General features: G+C 43.1%; 1 long non-coding RNA gene across 1 annotated transcript; it reads left to right on the forward strand.

The window, feature by feature from the left end:
• The first annotated feature begins 4,987 nt into the window (after positions 1-4,987).
• Positions 4,988-21,728, forward strand: LOC142750909 (uncharacterized). Its single transcript, XR_012882632.1, has 4 exons — positions 4,988-5,064; positions 9,020-9,108; positions 19,669-19,806; positions 20,859-21,728. It is a non-coding gene; the product is annotated as an uncharacterized LOC142750909 (long non-coding RNA).
• The last annotated feature ends 1,439 nt before the right edge of the window (positions 21,729-23,167 follow it).

Genomic DNA, 23,167 nt, shown 5'->3' on the forward strand with positions numbered 1-23,167 from the left:
AAAAAATTACCTTTATTGCAATTGGTGTGCCGGATACTCTTTTCTTACTTGTACGTGATAAAGGTTAAGGGGAAGTATGGAGCGGGCTCATGGGCTGAGCTCGCTCTATACACAACGGGTGCTGTGTTACGCAGCCGACACCTCACTGCAATTGGCGGAATCAAAGATCACTTTTATTCCACCCGTTTAACACATTAAATGCCGCGGTCAATCACGAACGCGGCATTTAAAGTGTTAGAATCAGGTTAGGCCCCCTGGTTGTTATGGCAGCCTGGGGGCCAAACAAAGGCCCCCAGGACTGCCATCTTTGCACTCCTTTGAAGCTCTGCCTCCAGCAGGGCTTCAGAGGAGACTGTCAGAATCATGATATACTGCAATACATTAGTATTGCAGTATATCCTGCAAGCGATCCAATGATCGCTGCCTCAAGTCTCCTAGGGGGACTAATAAAAAACAGTTAAATAAAGTATATTTTTATGTTCCAAAATTTTTCCCTAAATCAATGTTAAAAAAATAAAAGTTATCATAAATCGTAAAGCCACGTCCGTAAAAGTCCAAACTATACCAACATAACATTGTTTATCCCGCTCGGTGAATGGCGTAAAAAAAATAAATAAAAAATAAATAAATATATATATATATATATATATAAAACATGCAAATTGCTGGTTTTTAGTCACCTTAGCGCTCCACAAAAATGAAATAAAAAGTGATCAGAAAGTCGTATATACCCCAAAATGGTATCAGTGAAAACTATAGCTCGCCCCTCAAAATTTAAGCCCTCACATCGCTAAATTGATAGAAAAATGAAAAAGTTATGGCTCTCAGAACATGGCGACACAAAAGATTTTTTTTATTTAACAAATAGTTTTATTTTTTTAAAAGTGGTAAAACATAAAACAAAACATTAATTTGGTATTGCCATAATCGTATCAACCTGTAGAATAAGGTGAATGTCGTTTTTATCGCCTGATGGATGCCGTAAAAACAAAACCCCCCAAAAAATGGCGGTATTCACTGTTTTTTTGCCCATTTGACCCCACAAATATTTTTTTCAGTTTTCCAGTACATTATACGGTACAATAAATGGTGCCATGAAAAACTACAACTTGTCCCGCAAAAAACAAGCCCTCATATGGCTATATATATATATTTTATTTTTTTTTATAAGTTTTGAAAAAGGTTTTAGACCAGTAATATATTAAGAGAACTATTCAATATGAGAAGTTCTTTTCATTTTTCCATCTAACAATGTTAATCATAGTGATATGTCATAACAATATAATTAGTGGAGGTTTAAGGTGTTGGAAGGTGGGGCAGGAGGGTGGATACCCTGCAGGGATGTCGTGGAGAAAAATGATACAAAGCAGGAAGTTAGATTGCCGACTTCAACTTTTACTTCGCATTTAAAAATATATGCAGTTCTTTTGCCGATGCTGATGGTGTACATGGCCACGAAAATGATGTACATTTCTTCCAACTTTGGGAGGCACAAACTTGGCTACGACATATACAGTGAAGGAAATAAGTATTTGATCCCTTGCTGATTTTGTAAGTTTGCCCACTGTCAAAGACATGACCAGTCTAGAATTTTTAGGCTAGGTTAATTTTACCAGTGAGAGATAGATTATATAAAAAAAAAAAAACAGAAAATCACATTGTCAAAATTATATATATTTATTTGCATTGTGCACAGAGAAATAAGTATTTGATCCCTTTGGCAAACAAGACTTAATACTTGGTGGCAAAACCCTTGTTGGAAAGCACAGCAGTCAGACGTTTTTTGTAGCTGATGCTGAGGTTTGCACACATGTTAGATGGAATTTTGGCCCACTCCTCTTTGCAGATCATCTGTAAATCATTAAGATTTCGAGGCTGTCGTTTGGCAACTCGGATCTTCAGCTCCCTCCATAAGTTTTCGATGGGATTAAGGTCTGGAGACTGGTTAGGCCACTCCATGACCTTAATGTGCTTCTTTTTGAGCCACTCCTTTGTTGCCTTGGCTATATGTTTCAGGTCATTGTCGTGCTGGAAGACCCAGCCACGAGCCATTTTTAATGTCCTGGTGGAGGGAAGAAGGTTGTCACTCAGGATTTGACGGTACATGGCTCCATCCATTCTCCCATTGATGCGGTGAAGTAGTCCTGTGCCCTTAGCAGAGAAACACAGCCAAAACATAATGTTTCCACCTCCATGCTTGACAGTGGGGACGGTGTTCTTTGGGTCATAAGCAGCATTTCTCTTCCTCCAAACACGGCGAGTTGAGTTAATGCCAAAGAGCTCAATTTTAGTCTCATCTGACCACAGCACCTTCTCCTAATCACTCTCAGAATCATCCAGATGTTCATTTGCAAACTTCAGATGGGCCTGTACATGTGCCTTCTTGAGCAGGGGGACCTTGCGGGCACTGCAGGATTTTAATCCATTACGGCGTAATGTGTTACCAATGGTTTTCTTGGTGACTGTGGTCCCAGCTGCCTTGAGATCATTAACAAGTTCCCCCCGTGTAGTTTTCGGCTTAGCTCTCACCTTCCTCAGGATCAAGGATACCCCACGAGGTGAGATTTTGCATGGAGCCCCAGATCGATGTCGATTGACAGTCATTTTGTATGTCTTCCATTTTCTTATTATTTCACCAACAGTTGTCTCCTTCTCACCCAGCATCTTACTTATGGTTTTGTAGCCCATTCCAGCCTTGTGCAGGTCTATGATCTTGTCCCTGACATCCTTAGAAAGCTCTTTGGTCTTGCCCATGTTGTAGAGGTTAGAGTCAGACTGATTCATTGAGTCTTTTATACAGGTGACCATTTAAGACAGCTGTCTTTAATGCAGGCATCAAGTTGATTTGGATCGTGTAACTGGTCTGGAGGAGGCTGAACTCTTAATGGTTGGTAGGGGATCAAATACTTATTTCTCTGTGCACAATGCAAATAAATATATATAATTTTGACTATGTGATTTTCTGTTTTTTTTTTTTTAAATATAATCTATCACTCACTGGTAAAATTAACCTAGCCTAAAAATTCTAGACTGTTCATGTCTTTGACAGTGGGCAAACTTACAAAATCAGCAAGGGATCAAATACTTATTTCCTTCACTGTATATACAGTCTTCTCACTGCTGAGAAGCACCGACTTAGTTACGATTCAGGCAGGCTTGTTCTGAGGTGACAGGCAGACAGAGTCAAGGTTACCCTTCCTTGGTATTGTCTGCTTGGACCTAATAGGCCAATAGGTGGTGGCTGCATCTGCGTACTTCGGGCCTTGTGTCCCTTTTAATTAGTGGTTGCTGGCTGCACTGCACATGGGCCCTACAGGTTTCCTCATGAACAAACTCTCCCCATAGTCTTGCACTATGACTGGCCACTGCCAGTACGCCTTCCTCTGACTGTCTTGGGGCCACATCTCTGCTACGTCCACTTCAACACCCAGGTATCTGAAGAGTGAGGCCTCAAACACCATCCCTGTTCGCTCTTCAGGACCTTTTGCCACCCCATTCCACCCATTGCACAGAATGAGGGTCTTCAAATCCCCCTTTTTGTCCAGAAAGCATCCACTGTCCCTCTCGACAGAAATAAAAAGGAGATGTCAGAAACAGATGGGTGCTCTTACTTGGCTGTTAATGTTGTTATCATGTGAAACAGCCAGAGGAGTGCGTTCAGCTGCTTATTTTCTAAAAATACATCTACGTTTTTCATAGCCAGTTAGAAACAACAAAGCAGCAGAAGGCTAACATGACCAAGATGGTAATGGCAACGTTTTGGGCTTTCCCAGAAGAGATTGGGGGGTACCTATGGTTGTCATGGCAGCCAATGGGCCTAATGAAGGCCCACAGGACTGCCTTTCTTCATCTCCTGTTAAGCAGTATTGCCCTGTATTGTACCAGCGATCTAATGATCTTTGGTTCAAGTCTCCTAGGCGGACTAATAAAATGTGTAAAAAAAAAAGTTCAATAAAGTTTTTAGTAGAGTAAAAATAATATAAAAAATATTAAAAGTAAAAAAAAACCTTTTCCCATTATTCCCTCTAAAGTAATGTAAAAACGAAAAAAATAAATAAATAAGCAAAATTGGTATCGCCGCGTTTCTAAAAGTCCGATCTATTACAATATACCATTATTTAACCTGCACGGTGAACTCCGTGAAAAATTAAAACGCCAGAATCGCTGGTTTTTGGTCACTTCATATCCCACAAAAAAATTTAATAAAAAGTGATCAAAAAGTCCCATGTAGCCCAAAATTATACCAATATAAACTACAGCTTGCCCAGCAAAAAAAATAAGCCCTCATACCGCTCAATCGACGGAAAAATAAAAAAAGTTATGGCTCTCAGAATGTGGCGACAAAACAAATTTTATTTTTAACCATTAGTTTCTTCCCTGTAAAAGTGTTAAAACAAAAAAAAAATATATAAATTTAGTATCGCCAAAATCGTATTGACCAATAGAATAAGGTTAACATGCCATTTTTACCCTACGGTGAGAGCCATAAAAACGAAACCCCTAAAAAGATTGAGGAATCACAGTTATTTTCCTATTCCACCCCACAAATATTTTTTTTCCAGTTACCCAATACATTATACGGTGGAATAAAGGGTGCCATGAAAAACTAAAACTCGACCCGCAAAAAACAAGCCCTCATATGGCTTTATCGATGGAAAAATAAAACAGTTATGGCATTTGGAAGAGGCGGAGGAAAAAATGAAGAAGATCAAATAAACGGCTGCGTCCTGAAAGGGTTAAATAGCAACTTCCTAGGAAAGATTCCTAGGATAGGAATTGAGTGTTTGTGGCAGGCATACCTTCATAAAAATTACACAATGTTTATTGTTCTTAATATGTACTTTGGATTAAGTAAAAAGTAAATTGAAGTGGGATTCTTGCTCTGCAGAACTAGACTTTATGATATGAGCTCAATAAAAAGCGCATTGTTCTCTACATGTAAAATATTTACTCACCCGCAGTAACACCCACATCCTGGTGTCAAGTTCTTGTATTTAAGACAGCTGTCACCTTCCATCTCCAGCAGACAGCGAGGATTTCAAGTATAGAGCAGACGCCACACAGGTAACATTGACTGTATTCCGTATATCACGCCAGAGTCTTGGTTTCTTTTTCTTTTTGGTAATGTTTTTGTTAGGCTTTTGGGTACAATTAATGCAGTTTTTATAATTTAGTAAAGGTTAAGAGTTCATTCTGCAATCCGCTTTAAAAGTGTATTTGAGACAGTATTTAAAAATTTTTGAGACATTGTAAATGTTTTTGTTGATTATTTTATAGTTATTTTTACTTGGTCTCTTACATTTTCCTGTATTTTCTTCTTGCACTTATCAAAGGATTCAAATTTACACGTTTTTTTAATATACATGCAAAATACCTTTTTGTTTGTTTATATCTTTTGCTTTCAATCCCTAAAAATCCTATAATGCCGATTACTGTAATTCCAGTAGCCCTTAATGAGAGCTCTGTGAAATTCAAACCAAACATCTCCTTGGGTGCCAGTGTAAAGGGGCAAGGACGGCCGCAGCGGGGATTTGCAATAGAGTAGTATAGGTCAGCCTAGTTACATTTTAAAACTCAATTAACTTTTAATTTAGCACTAATCATAACAATTTAAGGATTTGTCCCCCAAATTTTTTTTCATTAAAATGCAATCTAAATTCAATCTAAAATGCATAAAAAACCCCATAAAATGCTACGGTACTAGGGTCAATGAACCAGCCGAGTTGCAGAATAGCGAACAATTGAGATCGATATACTAGAACCGCTCAATGCAGATTCATATCTCCTGTGTAAAAAAAAAATTGCCTGGCAAAGCCCTTTAAAGTTATATCTGTGCCAATGAATATGTGCCTTGATGCACTAACCTCCTCAATTACTTAAAATGAACTAGTCAATAGTAGAAAATTGCATTGCATTATTGGTCCTTATGTGCAACGTACGGAATGTATTAATTGCTCCTCTACCCAACTTGTCAGCCGTTCCTTCTACTAGGTGTAGATGTAGTACAGCAATATTGGCTTGAGTCCTCCCTTAACAAACAACATAAAAATGCCGAAATAAATAACACATAAGTAGAATTGCACATTGACCCGATGTCACACAGTGATAGAGAGAATGTGAGACTTATCTTGGAGAAAATGATTGATAAGAAATAGTTAGTCATTATAACTAAAGGTCATAAAAACATAAGGATAAAGATGCCAATGAATTGAAAAGAATATAAAAATAAGTAAGGCTGTGTTCACATCACCGTTCCTTTCCGCTGAGGGGTTCCGTCAACGGTTTCCGTCAGGTTAACCCCTCAACTGAAGGCAAACGGAAACCTTAGCTTCTGTTTCCCTCACCATTGAACGCTATGGTGACGGAAACCTAGCTAATGGTTTCCGTTTGTCACCGTTGTGACAGGGTTCCATTGTTCTTGACGGAACCAATAGCGTAGTCGACTGCGCTATTGATTCCGTCAAAACTACGGAACCCTGTCACAATGGTGACACACGGAAACCATTAGCTAAGTTTCCGTCACCATTGAGTTCAATAGTGAGGGAAATGGAAGCTAAGGTTTCCGTTTGCCCTTCCGTTGAGGGGTTAACCCGACGGAAACCTCAGACGGAACCCCTCAGCGGAAAGGAACGGTGATGTGAACAGGCCCAAAGATTAATTAGAAACATAGGTAGTAGCTTTGCCTATACTTTATCTAAAAAAAGGAAAACATTTTGAGGTATGTATATAAGAGGTCAAATCTTTAAGTTCTGTACATGACGTAGAGTGTAAACCACCTCAAGCCACATGTGAAAGTTTAGAGAGTTTCACATCTCTGAGCTTAGAAAACTAGGTTTTATATTTTTGAGACTTCCTGCTGGCGCTTGGTATTCACATAGCAGCCCCCAGGGCTCGTCGCCTGTTATGACAACTAAAATTGGTGTAACCCACCCAGCAATTACAATAAGGCTACATTCATAGGAACCTAGCCCACCTCGGACGTGAAATGTCTAAGGTGTACCCGTGCGGGACGCGTGGTCACAGATCCACCACAGACTAGAGTCTATGGAGGGATGCCTGATACGCAGTAAAATAGGACATGTCCTATTTTTCAACTGACCGTTCACACGCTCCGTAGAAACATCGGTCGTGTGAATGGCCACCTTAAAATACATGGGTCCCTGTGATGGCCGTTGTTTTAACGGCCGTCAGATGAACGAGATTCACGCAGGACTCTCTCAGCAGATGTCTAGATTTTTCTGTAGACACCTGCAGCACGATGAGTAATGACTTCCTATGTAGAAAAAATTACAACAAAAACCTCATTACGGCAACTGTTCCTTATCTGGAATAATCTACAGTGTCCACATACCCCTTATCTGTAGATACATCATTCACCTTAAGGACCTTTTACACGGGTCCTTAAGGTGAATAGCCACGATCATTGCACCATGCTGTTGGAGCTAGCAAGTACCGATCCTCATGTCATAATTGGCGCTTGTTACCGGGCAGAGATTTGCCCCTGTAAAAGGGCACATAACTAGTTGTCAGCCAAATGCTCGTTGAACCGACAGCTACTCCTCCCGACCTCCCCATACATATGCACGCTCAATTCGGCCAAGAGTGCATGTGTCCTCAATGGTGAGAGGGGAATAAGTGCTGCCAGACGCCTTTGGCAGCGGCTTATCTCCCATGAGAGAAAAGGATCTGGCATGTTAAAATCCAACATGCCCATTTGGGACACCCCTATGCACATTAGATGATCAGTTATTTACCTCTGCTTCTCTAGTCTGTAGACCATGCTCCTATCTCCACTTATAAAAGAGAAACACTTAAGTCAAGTCCTAATTTATGTATGTGTATAGCTTGCGGCTTTTGGAAGGGAACTCTCATTTGCTATCATTTCCAGATCCCTCTACGCAATTATGAAGACTTCTTCAGCCCACTAGGCTGATCCAAAAGTCGGTCCTAAATGAGAAACAACCAGAAATATTGGCAACAGAACACTTGATGCTCAAATAGCATTTCATAGCCACGACTGAACATTTATTGCAATTGCAAACCTTGAACTCGGGCCAGACAGTGACCATGGGCACCGAATCCAAAGGCACATTCCAATATGGGTTCACTTGGGTTCAAAGAGGCTATTGCCAACATGAGACTTATTACAACTCCAAAAGCAATAAAATGTTGATAAATACATTACAAAATTGTTTTATAGAGGCAATAATACAACGTTTTACCTTCAACTGCTGATAATACTAAAACAAAGATATAAAATTGTCCTATGAATGGTCTTATGAAACATGGACTGAGTCATCGTCTGCAAAATTTGGATTGCCTGACAACGTCAAGAATATGAATGATAATGACGGTCTTAAAGGGGTTGTTCCACCACAACAATTTATCACCTATCCACAGGATACGTGATAAGTGTTTGATTACTGGGAGTCCCATAATCAAGACAGTGGGGGTCCCAAGTGATCTGCATGAACGAAGCAGCAGGTCACGCATTCATTCTCTATGTGACTGCTGAAGATAGACAAGTACTGCACGCAGAATCAGAGGAACAGGGGGTGACACAGAAGAAGTCAGATGAAGGGTTTCGCTAGTATTCAGAAGGTCCAATAGCAAAGGGAGGATGGGTCCCTTTCCTTGTTGACAGTAAATTGATCTATACAAGTTGAAATAAAATGGACAGACAACAGTTGAGATCTTCTGAACAAAGGAGAAGCCATATAGTAGAGCATGATAGCAGAATGCCCCCATTGCGTTCTTTTCCCCATAAAAAGGAAGAACATTCCTACACCTGAGTGGGCCCCTCTGCATCGGGGGCCACATTGTAGCTGCTATAATTTCATCCAAGAGTTAAATGAGGATCAAGAATACATACAAGATTTTTAAACACTTGCAAGAAGAATCATGAATACAAGTAATATTAGAGCAGATGTGTCCATCTGTCATTTATGTGTGTATCATATAAGGAAATAAAATGTGTATCACTTCTAACTCATTTTCATACTTTTTCTTATTTTTGCAGCTGTCAGGCGAAAAGTTTTCGGTTCCGGAATATTATAAAAATGCCTAAACGCGAAAAGCATTTCAGGTCTGCAGTTGGAATTAACAATTGTAAGTAAAATCCGTTCTAGGATTTTCTGCTATACAGTCATTAATTATTTTTTTTTAGCCTATCTTAAAGGGGTTCTTTGCTTTGGGCAATTCCTGCTTGTTAGGAAGGTCCCTTGACCATAAGCTGATAACAATGTGTCCCCATGCTAAAAAAAATTACGCAGAATAAAGGTTTCTAAATTGACCTACGCTGCGGATTTGAAATCTGCAACATGTCAATTTATGCCTTGGAATCGTTGCTCTTCTGTTGCAGGTTTTCCCCATTCAATTCAATGGGGAGATAAAACCTGCAACAATTAGCAGATGTTACATTTTTTAAGGCAGAAAAGCTGCGATTCCGCTACTCAGAAAAAAAGAAAGATTATACTTACCAAGATCTCTCTGTTCCTGTGTCCAGTCCGGCCTCCAGGGATGACGTTTTATCCCATGTGACTGCTCCAGGGATGACGTTTCATCCCATGTGACTGCTGCAGCAGTCACATGGGATGAAACGTCAACCTAGGAGGCCGGGCTGGAGGACGTCAGAAGGACGCGTCATCATGACTACAGGCAAGTATAGCATTTTTTCGGCTAAAAAACTGTACAACAAATTGCGGGCTGCAGGACGGATATGCCCCTATTTTAGTGATTGTGGGGGACCCAGCAGTAAAGCCCCCAGCAATCAGATATTTATCACCTTTTCTTTTAGCATTACACAGTGCCCATTCAAGTCAATGGGTTGTCTGTGTAATGCAAGAAAAAGAGAGAGAGAGAGAGAGAGAGAGAGAGAGATGCTCCTTGTAACTGCTCTCTACTTTGGTCAAAAGATTTAGGGTATGTTCACACAACTTATTTTCGGATGTTTTTCGGGCCGTAAACGGCCGAAAAATCAGAAGCAGAACGCCTGTTTTTACGGGCCGTTTTTTTACGCGGCCATTTTTAAGAACAGCCGAGTAAAAAAAACGGCCATGAAAAAGAAGTGCATGTCATTTCTTGAGCCATTTTTGGAGCCGTTTTTCATTGACTCTATAGAAAAACAGCTCCAAAAAAGACCGTAAAAAACGCAGAGAAAAACGAGTCCCTTGAAAACAGCTCCGTATTTTCAGACATTTTTGAGAGTGTGTGTGCACATACCCTAAGATACTGAACAGGGAATCCCCCTCTATTAAATCAGAATTCCCTATTATGAAAATCTGTTGCTACCCGAAAACAGCCAGCAAGTAGGTTGATGGCTGCTGATTGATCTTATTATTGGCTTTATGTCATTTAATATAGTACTCTGAATGCATTGGGGTGTATAGTTCTTAATATCCCCTGCAACATGGCTCATAAACACACAATACAGCCTGTCCAATCACATATGACTGTCTTAGCAGCCTAACATCTAAATCATGGGCTCATTCAATATTTTATGTAGAGCTACAATTTACAGTAATCCTCAGTCTTTGAAAGATCAACTCATGCAAATAATTTTTGCTGATTAATTTATTAGTATATCTTTATAGCAGAACATTTGGTTTTCTGATTCAGAGCTCCAAATCCCTTACATTGAAATTGAGTTAAAGAGGCTCTGTCACCAGATTTTGCAACCCCTATCTGCTATTGCAGCAGATCGGCGCTGCAATGTAGATAAGAGTAACGTTTTTATTTTTAAAAAACGAGCATTTTTGGCCAAGTTATGACCATTTTTGTATTTATGCAAATGAGGCTTTCTAAAGTACAACTGGGCGTGTTTAAAGTAAAAGTCCAAGTGGGTGTGTATTGTGTGCGTTCATCGGGGCGTTTTTACTACTTTTACTAGCTGGGCGTTCTGACGAGAAGTATCATCCACTTCTCTTCAGAACGCCCAGCTTTTGGCAGTGCAGACACAGCGTGTTCTCGAGAGATCACGCTGTGTCGTCACTCACTTCCTGCCCCAGGTCCTGCATCGTGTCGGACGAGCGAGGACACATCGGCACCAGAGGCTACAGTTGATTCTGCAGCAGCATCGGCGTTTGCAGGTAAGTCGATGTAGCTACTTACCTGCAAACGCTGATGCTGCTGCAGAATTGTAGTGTCCCACAGGAGCACTACTATGAAAACTATGTTTGTCTTCATGTGTTGTGTTATGCTGCCATCTACAGGTTCAGAAATGTTATGACATTGTGTTTCAGCCTATGCGGAGTGGTTTTTCTATAATGTAACAGAAGCTGGGAGGAGTTAATTAGGGAGTGGTTAGAGTGAGTGAGGGCAGTGGTGAGCTAGGAGGGGATGCAGCAGGAGGCACAGGGAAGGTGCTCCTGAGTTCAGCCATTTGGGGATTACAGAGAAAGACAGGCCTAAAGAGATCTATTGGAATAACAGCTCAAGGAGCCAGAAGAGTCCAGAAAGAGAGACTGTGAGTAGAGAGATAATAGCACTCCTGCATTTAGCATTGGGCTACACTGATTGAGCTGAATTTGGATGACATATTTGTATTGTACAATCTCCATCTTGAAAAGTAAAAGTGTGCTGCAAGCTCTCCTGATTAACTGCCACCACCGTCTCCTGTCTTCTATTTGCACTCTACACCAAGGGCACCCCAAATAACACCAGACAGGAGTCAGCCACCAAGGGAGTGCCCCGGGGGAAACAACAGTCATCATCATCATCTTGTGCAACCCCCTCATCACTGTGTGTGTGTGTCCCTGGGAGGTGGGAAGGCCTGCAAGGCAAAATACCACCGTGACACAAGACAGAGAGCCCAGTATCCACCATTTTGGGTTCCTGCATTCCCCGCCACCCACGGGCCACCACATATCATTTTGGCGTCACGAACAGGATGTCTATGGCCTCTGTGCCTTATGAACTAAGTCAGCGCTGATGCGCCACAGCCGGAGCCAGATTATCGCAGCCGGAGCAGAGTTACAGACATTTCGCTACAGCCGGAATAAAAGTTTCCCGCCAAGTCGCCGCCATATTGGAAGTGGCAAGGAGCTGCGCAAGAGAACCCGCGAAAACAGCGGAGCAGCTAAGAGAAAGCTGGTGAGTGCCTGAATAGGCCAGTAAATGAGATTTAAAGTAAAAAGTGGCAGTTAACAGTGTAGAGACACCGGAAAAGATATCCGGAAAAGAGGCTTAGTGCATAGCCTGAAATTGAACACCCGTTGCTAGGGGTTACTGTAGGACTTATTGCAGAAAATGTCTGATGACGGAGATAACGGCTCTCCAAGCCCCAGTGGGTCACCTCCAACAGCGCAAGTGATGCCACTCACTATGCCCTATTACTTTGGAGCACCATGGCTTCCTCGCTACAAAGGCGAAGTTCATTCCCTGAGGGAATTCAAAGAGAAGATGCTGTCCATGTTCCGTTTGTATCCTGTCTCAACAGACCAGAGGGTTGAGATATTGATAGGACAACTAGAGGGCGCAGCATTAAGAGAAGTGAAATCCTGGCCCAGAACAGAGAAAAAAACAGTGGAACAGATACTGGACCGATTGCGTGCCACATTTGAAGTAAGGACTGTGGCAGAGCTCAAGATGAGATTCTTTGGAAAGAAGCAGCAGCCCGGTGGGTCATTGAGAGACTTTGCTTTATCCCTGCAGGAGGCCCAGCGGGCAATTATGCAAGTAGAACCCTTAGAGGCTGCAGAGGCTGACAAGGCCTTAAGGGAGCAGTTTGTTGAAGGAGCTGCATCTGAAGCTCTTAAAAGTCAGCTCAGAATGTTGGCCTCCCAGAACCCAAGCTGTATCTTCTTGGACTTTAAAGAGCTCGCAATTAGAATCCTGGGGACTGAAGCCGCAGCGGTTCAAGCCAAAGTTTTCCCCTATTCCATAGAGACTCCTACGGAGTCGCAAGTAGATCATCCTACAGCAGCGGGAAGTCAAGTTGCACTAGCTCAGTGTGCTCACATGCAAGCTCAAGATCCAGTTGGTGAACTGAGGGACCAAATTGCTGTCCTCACCAAGAGCCTCAGTAAAATGTGCCAGAAAATGGAAGATATGGAGCAACGCCAGAAAGAAAGCCGCCGCTACTCCAGTAATAGGTTCAGTAACCGATCAGAAGGGGGAAGTTACCGGAATTGGGGTAGACGCTCTTCTGACAGATTTGATACCACCGGAAGACCCATTTGTCGTAGGTGTCAAAGAGCTGGCCATATTGAAAGAGAATGTCGTCAGTTAAACGACAATCCCCCGAGGCAGAGGACCGCCCCTCGGGAGGAAGACCAATAGGTCCCACAACACCAGAATGGATTCCCCGGTACATTGGGCAGTGTCCAGTGATTACGATCCACCTAAATGGGATCCCACTGTTGGCCTTACTGGACACTGGCTCTCAAGTCACCACTCTGCAGAGAAGTTGGTTTGAGAAGTACTGGGACCTCGACCAGCTGATACAACCCCCAGACACGTGGCTTAACATTGTAGCCAGTAATGGACAATCGATACCCCATCGGGGCTACTGGGAACCCACGATCCAGATGGGAGAAACTGAACTGCCCCAGCAAGGCGTAATTGTAGTGAACGTCTGGGATGATGACTTTCCACCAGTGGTGCTGGGCATGAATGTTCTTAGGAATTGCTATGAAGAGATGCTAGATGCCCTACACCGAGCACTTTCTACAGTCCCTGTCTCCAATCAAAATGCAATTCAGCATGCTATCCGTCTCTTGAATGCCCAACAGAGGTTCACGAATGAAAAGGGTGAGATCTGCCGTGCCCGCATCATGGACTCACAACCAGTGACTCTGGAACCAGAGACGGAAACCATTCTGTGGTGTCGAGCTCGTCCAGGTTTGCAAGGTCAAGATTACCAGGCCCTTGTGGAACCTCTTCTTCTGGAAGATCATCCGACCGTGCTAGCAGCCAGAAGTCTAGTGACTGTTTCTAATGGGAGGGTACCTATTCGCCTCCTGAACATTGGTGATACGGCTGTGGTACTGAGTAAATACCGTCCAGTTGCTAAGCTCTCACAGGTCTTCTTCCAAGATGTCTGGAGCCCTGAGACTACAGTGTTCCAGCAAGCTACCCAGAATCAAGTTACCCCTGAGATGACAACAAAACCCTGGTGGACCGAGATCCATGTTGGCGATGCTAATACTACCGAAGAGGAGATCGAAGGAGCCCTGATGGTGGCCAAAGACAATCAACAAGCCTTCAGTAAACATCCTATGGATTTTGGGAAGGCTACTATCATTGAGCACACCATCCCTACAGGCGTCCATCCACCCATCAAAGAAAGGTACCGTCCCCTTCCACCAGCCATGTACCAGCCAGTGAAGAAAATGATTCGGGAGATGAAGGACGCAGATGTGATTCGGGAGAGCTACAGTCCATGGGCTGCACCCCTAGTCCTGGTGAAAAAAAAGGATGGCAACATTAGATTCTGCGTGGACTACCGCAAAATCAATAATATCACTCACAAGGATGCGTATCCCCTGCCACGCATTGAAGAATCCCTGACTGCTTTGGGGTCTGCTGCCTACTTCTCAACTCTGGATTTGACCAGCGGGTATTGGCAGGTACCTATGGCTCCCGAAGATAGGGAAAAGACTGCTTTCACTACTCCCATGGGGTTGTTCGAGTTTAATTGTATGCCCTTTGGGCTATGCAATGCCCCGGGAACCTTCCAGAGGCTGATGGAACGCTGCCTGGGTCACCAAAACTTCGAGACCGTCCTCTTGTACCTGGACGACGTAATCATCTACTCAAAGACTTATGAGGAACACCTACAGCACCTGGCAGAAGTCCTCAAAACCCTCATCAAATATGGCCTGAAAGTGAAACCCTCCAAGTGTCATCTCCTGAAGCCGGAAGTCCATTACTTAGGCCATGTCGTGAGTGCAGAAGGAGTGGTTCCTGATCCAGGCAAAGTAGCAGCAGTAAAGAGCTGGCCAGCCCCTACCACAGTCAAGGAGGTGAGAAGTTTCTTGGGATTTGCAGGGTATTATAGACGGTTCATCCCACACTTTGCCCAGATTGCAGAACCCCTCCAGGGATTGTTAAGAGGTCACTCCAAGGAAGCTACGAAGAGAAGGATCCCGATTGAGTGGGCTGAAGCCCATGAAGCCGCTTTCCAGAAGCTGAAGCAGCTGTTAACCGAACCACCTATCCTGGGATATCCTGACTACAACCAACCCTTTAGGCTGTATACTGATGCCAGCCAGAAGGGATTGGGGGCCGTCCTGTCGCAGGTACAGGACCAGAAAGAGAGAGTCATCGCTTATGCCAGCAGAGGTCTTCGAGGCGCTGAACGGAACGACCAGAATTATAGTTCCTTTAAGCTGGAATTCCTGGCCCTTGTGTGGGCAGTGACCGAAAAATTTAAAGATTACCTGGCTGCAACACCCTTCATCGTCTTCACGGATAATAATCCGCTGGCCCACTTGGATACAGCGCGACTGGGAGCTCTTGAACAGCGATGGGCATCCAGACTGGCGAATTATCAGTTTGTGATCAAGTACCGGACTGGTGCGTCCAACGTGAATGCCGATGCCTTATCCCGTTTGCCTGTGGGTGAAGAACTGGTCCGATGTAATGATGAATGGGAAGAGGTAGAGATGCCTACATTCTATGCTCAGTTTGCAACCCAGAATTCGGTGATCGCTCAGAGGAAGCGAAACGAACATCCGCAACCAAATGTTCCTGACTGCTCCCAAGATTCCAGACAGTGGGCTAGATTCCAACGGGAGAGTAGAAACCTACAGGAATTGCAGACTTCCCTTCTTCAGAAGAGGACTCCGGACCGAATACGTAGAGGTCAAGCTGATCAGGAATTAATTTGTCTATGGAGACTGAGGAATCGACTTTTCGTGTCCAGAGGTCTACTACAGAGGACTGCCCTGGATCCCGTAACGGGTGAGCGTCTACATCAAATTGTGGTACCCCGGCGAGATTCCAAATCCATCTTGGAAGCCTACCATGACAGATCGGGACACTTTGGGGTTCATAAAACGGAAGATACCATACGCCGACGATTTTACTGGATTGGCATGAGAGACGACATAGAGAAGTGGTGCCGAGAATGTCCCACCTGTGCTCAGAGCCGAGGAGAGCGTCATGACCAGAGAGCCCCACTTCACCCCATCATCAGTCATAGACCGCTGGAACTGGTAGCCATTGACCATGTAAAGTTTGAACCAAGCCGCACTGGGTATACTTATGCTATAACTATAATTGACCACTATACGAAGTTCGTGGTAGCTATGCCAGTGAAAGACCTGACTGCCAAGACCACCGCTGCCATCTTTTGGAAGAATTTCGTACTCCCCTATGGCTGTCCGGACAAGATCCTGACTGATCGTGGTTCCGCATTTGAGTCTCAACTGTTCCACGAGTTGTGTTCCCTCTATGGCTGTCAGAAGCTGAGAACTACCGCTTATCATCCACAAGGTAATGGCTTATGTGAAAAGATGAACCAGACTCTTATTGGGATGTTAAGAACTGTTCCGTCCCAGAAGAGGGCTGATTGGCCGACTCTCCTGCCAGAATTGGTGTACCTGTATAACAACACTGTGCACTGCTCCACAGGGTACACTCCTTACTATCTCCTGTTTGGCCGTCAGGGCAAATTGCCTTCGGACTTGGCCATGGATGTCGAAGTTCCAGATACTATCAACCCCCTGCCAAAGACAGAGTGGGTGAGTGATCACCAGCGTCGCCTGGCTGAAGCCAACGAGATTGTGGAAAGACGGATGGAAGATGCTCGTCAAAGGCAACAAGCAGGTTTTGATCAAAAGGCCGAAGCAGAACCCTTCCAAATTGGAGACCGTGTGTGGCTGAAAAACAACCATCGTTCAAGTAAGTTGGACAGCAAGTGGCAGAAAGAACCATACACAATTAAGTCCATCCCGCACCCTGGGACTGATGTCTATGAGATTGTGCGCGAAGGCCGAGATTCCCAAGTCGTCCACCGTAATCGTCTCAAGCTCTGCCTAAAGGAAGAGGTACCAGCAGAACCACAGACAACTGAGAAATCTCCTGCAGCTGAACCGCTACCGCCAACAACTAGTATGTCCCCTCTTGATTGGCTGTTCCAACCTTGGCTGTCTGTTTTTGTTCCAAGAACTGTTCTTGATCCCGGCGAAGACCAAGTGACCTCGTCATCCGAGTTCCGGCCTGGTCCAGAGGAATCCAGGGACCCTGAAATTGTAATAGAGGAGCCCCTGAGGAGATCTGATAGAGCTACCCGAGGTAAGATGCCAGCTCGATATCAAGATTGAACTGTTGAATCTGAGACTTCATTTTTGGATTATCCTTCACCAGAGACATTGTATTGTTTACATCCCAATTGGGTAACAAGCCCTTCATTTTCCCCAGTTCATATGACAAGGACTCTTGGACATTTTCCCTGTTCAGCATTATATCCTCATATTCCTCAGAGACTGTATGGACTCTTAGTTTATTATTGCAATTGTGATTAACCTTTGTTTTAGGTTAACCTGCCGCCTGGAGAGTCGGACGCCGAGGACGGCTTTATTTAAAGAGGGGGTGTATGTAGTGTCCCACAGGAGCACTACTATGAAAACTATGTTTGTCTTCATGTGTTGTGTTATGCTGCCATCTACAGGTTCAGAAATGTTATGACATTGTGTTTCAGCCTATGCGGAGTGGTTTTTCTATAATGTAACAGAAGCTGGGAGGAGTTAATTAGGGAGTGGTTAGAGTGAGTGAGGGCAGTGGTGAGCTAGGAGGGGATGCAGCAGGAGGCACAGGGAAGGTGCTCCTGAGTTCAGCCATTTGGGGATTACAGAGAAAGACAGGCCTAAAGAGATCTATTGGAATAACAGCTCAAGGAGCCAGAAGAGTCCAGAAAGAGAGACTGTGAGTAGAGAGATAATAGCACTCCTGCATTTAGCATTGGGCTACACTGATTGAGCTGAATTTGGATGACATATTTGTATTGTACAATCTCCATCTTGAAAAGTAAAAGTGTGCTGCAAGCTCTCCTGATTAACTGCCACCACCGTCTCCTGTCTTCTATTTGCACTCTACACCAAGGGCACCCCAAATAACACCAGACAGGAGTCAGCCACCAAGGGAGTGCCCCGGGGGAAACAACAGTCATCATCATCATCTTGTGCAACCCCCTCATCACTGTGTGTGTGTGTCCCTGGGAGGTGGGAAGGCCTGCAAGGCAAAATACCACCGTGACACAAGACAGAGAGCCCAGTATCCACCATTTTGGGTTCCTGCATTCCCCGCCACCCACGGGCCACCACATATCCAACTGTAGCCTCTGGTGCCGATGTGGCCGACACGATGCAGGACCTGGGGCAGGAAGTGAGTGACGTCACAGCGTGATCTCTCGAGAACACGCTGTGTCTGCACTGCCAGAAGCTGGGTGTTAACGAACAGAAGTGGATGATGCTGATTCGTCAGCATCATACACTCCCATTCCTAACGCCCAGCTAGTAAAAGTAGTAAACACGCCCCGATGTACGCACATAATACACGCCCAGTTGTACTTTTACTGTAAACACGCCCAGTTGTACTTTTGCAAGCCTCATTTGCATAAATACAAAAATGGTCATAACTTGGCCAAAAATGCTCGTTTTTTAAAAAGAAAAACGTTACTGTAATCTACATTGCAGCGCCTATCTGCTGCAATAGCAGATAGGGGTTTCAAAATTTGGTGACAGAGCCTCTTTAAACAAAATCATACTAGTTACCTGCAGCGACCACTAGGGGGAGCTTTAGAGCTCACTGCATAGTGATTTGTTATTAAGTTCTATATAAAGTATGCAGTGAGCTCCTAAACTCCCCCTAGTTGTGGCTGAAGGCAGGTAGATTATTATTTTTTAATCTTATAACCATGGGCCTCAACATGTGCTGAATATGTCATAGATACTGAGCTGCAACCAGTTTTCCTATCCTACAACATGATCTTACCATAGGTCACTGACACTTTTTCTGAGCAGAAAAGGGGTGCTATTTTATTTTAAAGAGAACCAGTCTCCCTATATGCTAATTTGCTGTAGTTAGCCAACGGGGTGTAGCTAACTTTCCTGCCTCTGATGCTGACCAATCAGCGTGAGGCAACTTGAGGGCAGTTCATGCCATGTTGGCTAACTACAGCAAATTAGTATATAGGGAGCCAACACAACAGTGGGCCAAATCTCTAGACAGGGAGGTCCAGAAAAATAAAATAAAAATAGCACTGGATTCAGGGAGACAGCGCTATTCAGGTCAGTAAACCAGTTCAACTCATATTACCAAGTGACAGGTCCTCTTTAAATAACATGCCCCTGGGGTTAATCCATGTTCGGGTCTGGGGCTTAATAAACTTGGCATTCTGCCTGAACACTGAATCGGTTGCCTTCACTATATGTAGCAAGGGCACCTATCTACAAATACAAACCAGTATTTTGTTTATGGAGCAGGAGATATAATTAATTATGAAACAACCAATATCTGCTTATCGGATGCAGGACAGCTATGAAAAATGCATTACTTGCCCTGTTATAATAGATGAATGCGGAATAAGGGATATGCTGTTACAGAAAGATCAACCTACTCTCAAAGCCATGAAGGTGGTGGACTCTTTAAAAAGTAGTGAGTGCTATCTAAATGAATTTCAGTCACAATATTCTACTGCAACTCGTATTTCTTTTATCATTTCAGTAATTCAACAAATGGCGAACAGCTTAAAACGTAAGGCAGCACTGGAGGATAAAAAAAATCCAGCTGTCAATGATGGAAAACCAATGGCAGCAAATACTGGTCAGAAATAACCGTCATGAAACTGCGGAGTCACTCGAGGTACGCGCATTGGAATTTATTTATTTATTTATCCGACTTCTCGGGGGAAAAAAAAAACAGCCACTGATTGACTGCAGCAGTCACGTGCTGGCAGCTTGTAAACAAAAACGGTGGGGGACAGCGCTGCAATTCTATGCGGATTAATTTCACAATATATCCGGATAGAAGTGCTGTGTTTTTCTGACTTCATAAATTATATAATTCTGAAAGCATTCAGCTACCACTAGGGGGAGCTAACTGGATTTCGATTTATACAGCTAGTATTGAAACAAAAAATAATGTGGTACCATTTTAGCTAGTCAAATCTATGTGATGCAGGGGCCTAAGTGCTCCAAGAGCTTGCAATTATAATTTTTTTGGTTTTGCCAATTAAGGTGCCACTCCTATAATGCTTTTGTCTTTTATGAACACAATGGGAGCTAGAAAAATCTGCCCCAAGTGGTTACTGCAGATAGCTACTATAACAGTGTCACGACAAGCAGGGAAAGCAGTTTAGTGCCAGGCATCCTTCCACAGCTAGCACTATAGCAGTCACTTTCCCTGCCTCTATGTTAGGTATACCACTGGTTATGTCCCAGTTTACCAGTAATATTGCTTTCTGTAGAATCCCACTCATGTTACCATCAAACAACACTTGTTTATAGAAAGAAAACAAAAATTTAAACTCTTTTCAAGTTCTGGTTTTTCGGAACATCCCAGATTGACAAATAAACATAGATTTAATTTAGCAGATCCTTGTAAAGTAAGCAGGATGGGAAGAGGAGGGTTCTTTAAATGTGATTGTTTACCAAGAAGACCAGAAAAAAAGGGAAAAGACTTCTGGGTGGCCGGGTGACAGAGGAAATAGCCTCATAAGCACGAATATGCTTGACAATGACAGCTGTCAGATAGCTACTTCCTGTCCCAGAAAGTCTTCTTTAACTGGGTTATACAGTCCACTGTCATATACATGCGTAGGTATCTGATGCTTGCTATATCTCTATTGTATAGAACAAAGACTACAGTACACCACTGCATGTAAACTTATCTGTATCTCTTTTCTCTATTCTCAGGTATTGGAGCTAAAAATCCCAATGCTGTGATTTAAATGCTGTAACATATTCTTCCTCCGAACCGAATATCTATATTGTTATAACCTGGATATCTTCCTTTATAGACATGATTATATTGTATATATCGGTGGTGGAGTGGCTTACTGAAATCAGGCCTTAGACCCTGTTCACATCACATTTGTGATGTACACTTAGCTTGTTTGCCAGAAGGACCTTACAGTGTACACACTAAGCGTATCCATTAGACGTCCTTTTGAGCCTCCCGACGGCATATCTAAAAAAAACTGTATACAGTAAAAAAAAAAGTATACTGCGCCATGTTTATTTTCAATTGGGGCCTATGGCTGACATATCCCACTGTTTGCTTATACATTGGGATACATAGCAGTTCTCCATCGGACTTGGACTTCGGGAGTTTTTTTTTCGGCGTAAACGTGAAGCGGAGGGCAATAGAGTGATGTGAAAAGTGCCTTAGCTCTATAGACCTGTTTTTGTACTTTTTTTTCCATAATGAGGATTTCGGCGAGGACAACATTGGCATAGTTTGGGACATATTTGGGCCTCATGTATTAAAACTAGGGAAACATTGGAAAGTGGAGATGTTGTCTGGTTGCTATGGGCATTTTTTGTCTCTACTACTTTTTATACGAGACATCCAATATCTATCACAACAACTTGTTCTCACATATATGCTCACATGTCCATAAATATATATTTTACGTATACTTAATAGACCAATAGACTTACAACTACAATTAGGATAATTATGTGTAAGCTGAAATTTACAACGTGATGACATTTTTACACTGACTGTTCTGTAAATGACATTGGTCGACTGTATTTTTAATTAAAAAAAACACAAATACAAAACTAGGATTTATATTTCATTTCTGTATTTCCTTCTGATATTATTATACAGCAATTTTAGGCCACGTTCCAACACTGTTTGGAAGTTGTCCATCACCAAACCCCTTGAATATGTCTATTTGATGTAATATGTTGAAGGATGTACTTAAAATCATAGAGACTTTTGTCTGGAGTAAAAATCACATGTGGTTTACATGTGACGTAGCCGCATTATACACCTCAGTTCCTCACTTCAAGACCCTTGCAGCCGTGTCATATCATCTCGCGAGATATAGAAAATATTTAGTTGAATTAAAGGAATACATGTAGACAAAAACGCAATTCTTGCTATCACGCAATTTTTTCAACCTCCAGACACAAGGTTGTCCAATGGAGCCCAATTTCTCCCCCTCATTGGAAAAACTTTATATGTCTTGGTGGAAGGAGCGCCACCTTTATACAACGGACAATCCTTAGTATCAGTGCATCAGCTGGCACAGTTGTTATATTGACGACAGTTATATAGTATGGCAATGAGATGGTCAAATTATTCACAGTTTTGTGGATTACTTAAACTCTGATAATTTAAGATGTACTCAACATTACCACTGAGAAACTCTTTTAATAGGGGACTGTAAAACCGGTAGGGTTCAAACTTAGCTATACAAAAATTCCACTTCAGGCAACATCATCCTTCATTCCAAGAGCTGTCATCCATATAGTCAAAAAAATTCCCATCAGTGATATACACTATATGGACAAAAGTATTGGGACCAACCTCTTAATCATTGAATTCTGGTGTTTCATTCAGTCTCATTGCCACAGGTGTATAAAATCCTGCACCTCACCATGCAGTCCTAAAGAGCTCACTGAATTCCGGCGTGATCCTGTAATAGGACGCCACCGCTGCAACAAGTCAGTTTGTAAAATTTTTTCTCTCCTAGATATTCCAAGATCAACTGTGAGTGGTATTATTACAAAGTGGAAGCATTTAGGAACCACAGGAACTCATCCACGAAGTGGAGACTATTTAAAGTTACAGAGCAGGGTTGCCGAGTGCTGAGGTGCATAGTGCATAAAAGTCACCAACGCTCTGCTGACTCAATAACTGCAGAGCTCCAAACCTCCTCTGGTATTAACATCAGCACAAAAACTTTGCCCGGGAGCTTCATGACATGGGTTTCCATGGCTGGGAAGTTGCACTCAAGCCTTACATCACCAAGCACAATGCCAAGCATAGGATGGAGTGGTGTAAAGCAGCTGCCACTGGACTCTGGAGCAGTGGAAACGTGTTCTGTGGAGTGATGAATCACGCTTCTCTATCTGACAGTCTGATGGACGAGTCTGGGTTTGGTGAATGCCAGGAGAACGTTACCTGCCTGACTGCATTGTGCCAAGTGTAAAGTTTGGTGGAGGAGGGGTAATGCTATGGGGTTGTTTTTCAGTGGTCGTCCTAAGCCCCA

This window comes from Rhinoderma darwinii, chromosome 3 (assembly GCF_050947455.1).
Source record: "Rhinoderma darwinii isolate aRhiDar2 chromosome 3, aRhiDar2.hap1, whole genome shotgun sequence".
Classification (NCBI taxonomy): Eukaryota; Metazoa; Chordata; class Amphibia; order Anura; family Rhinodermatidae; genus Rhinoderma; species Rhinoderma darwinii.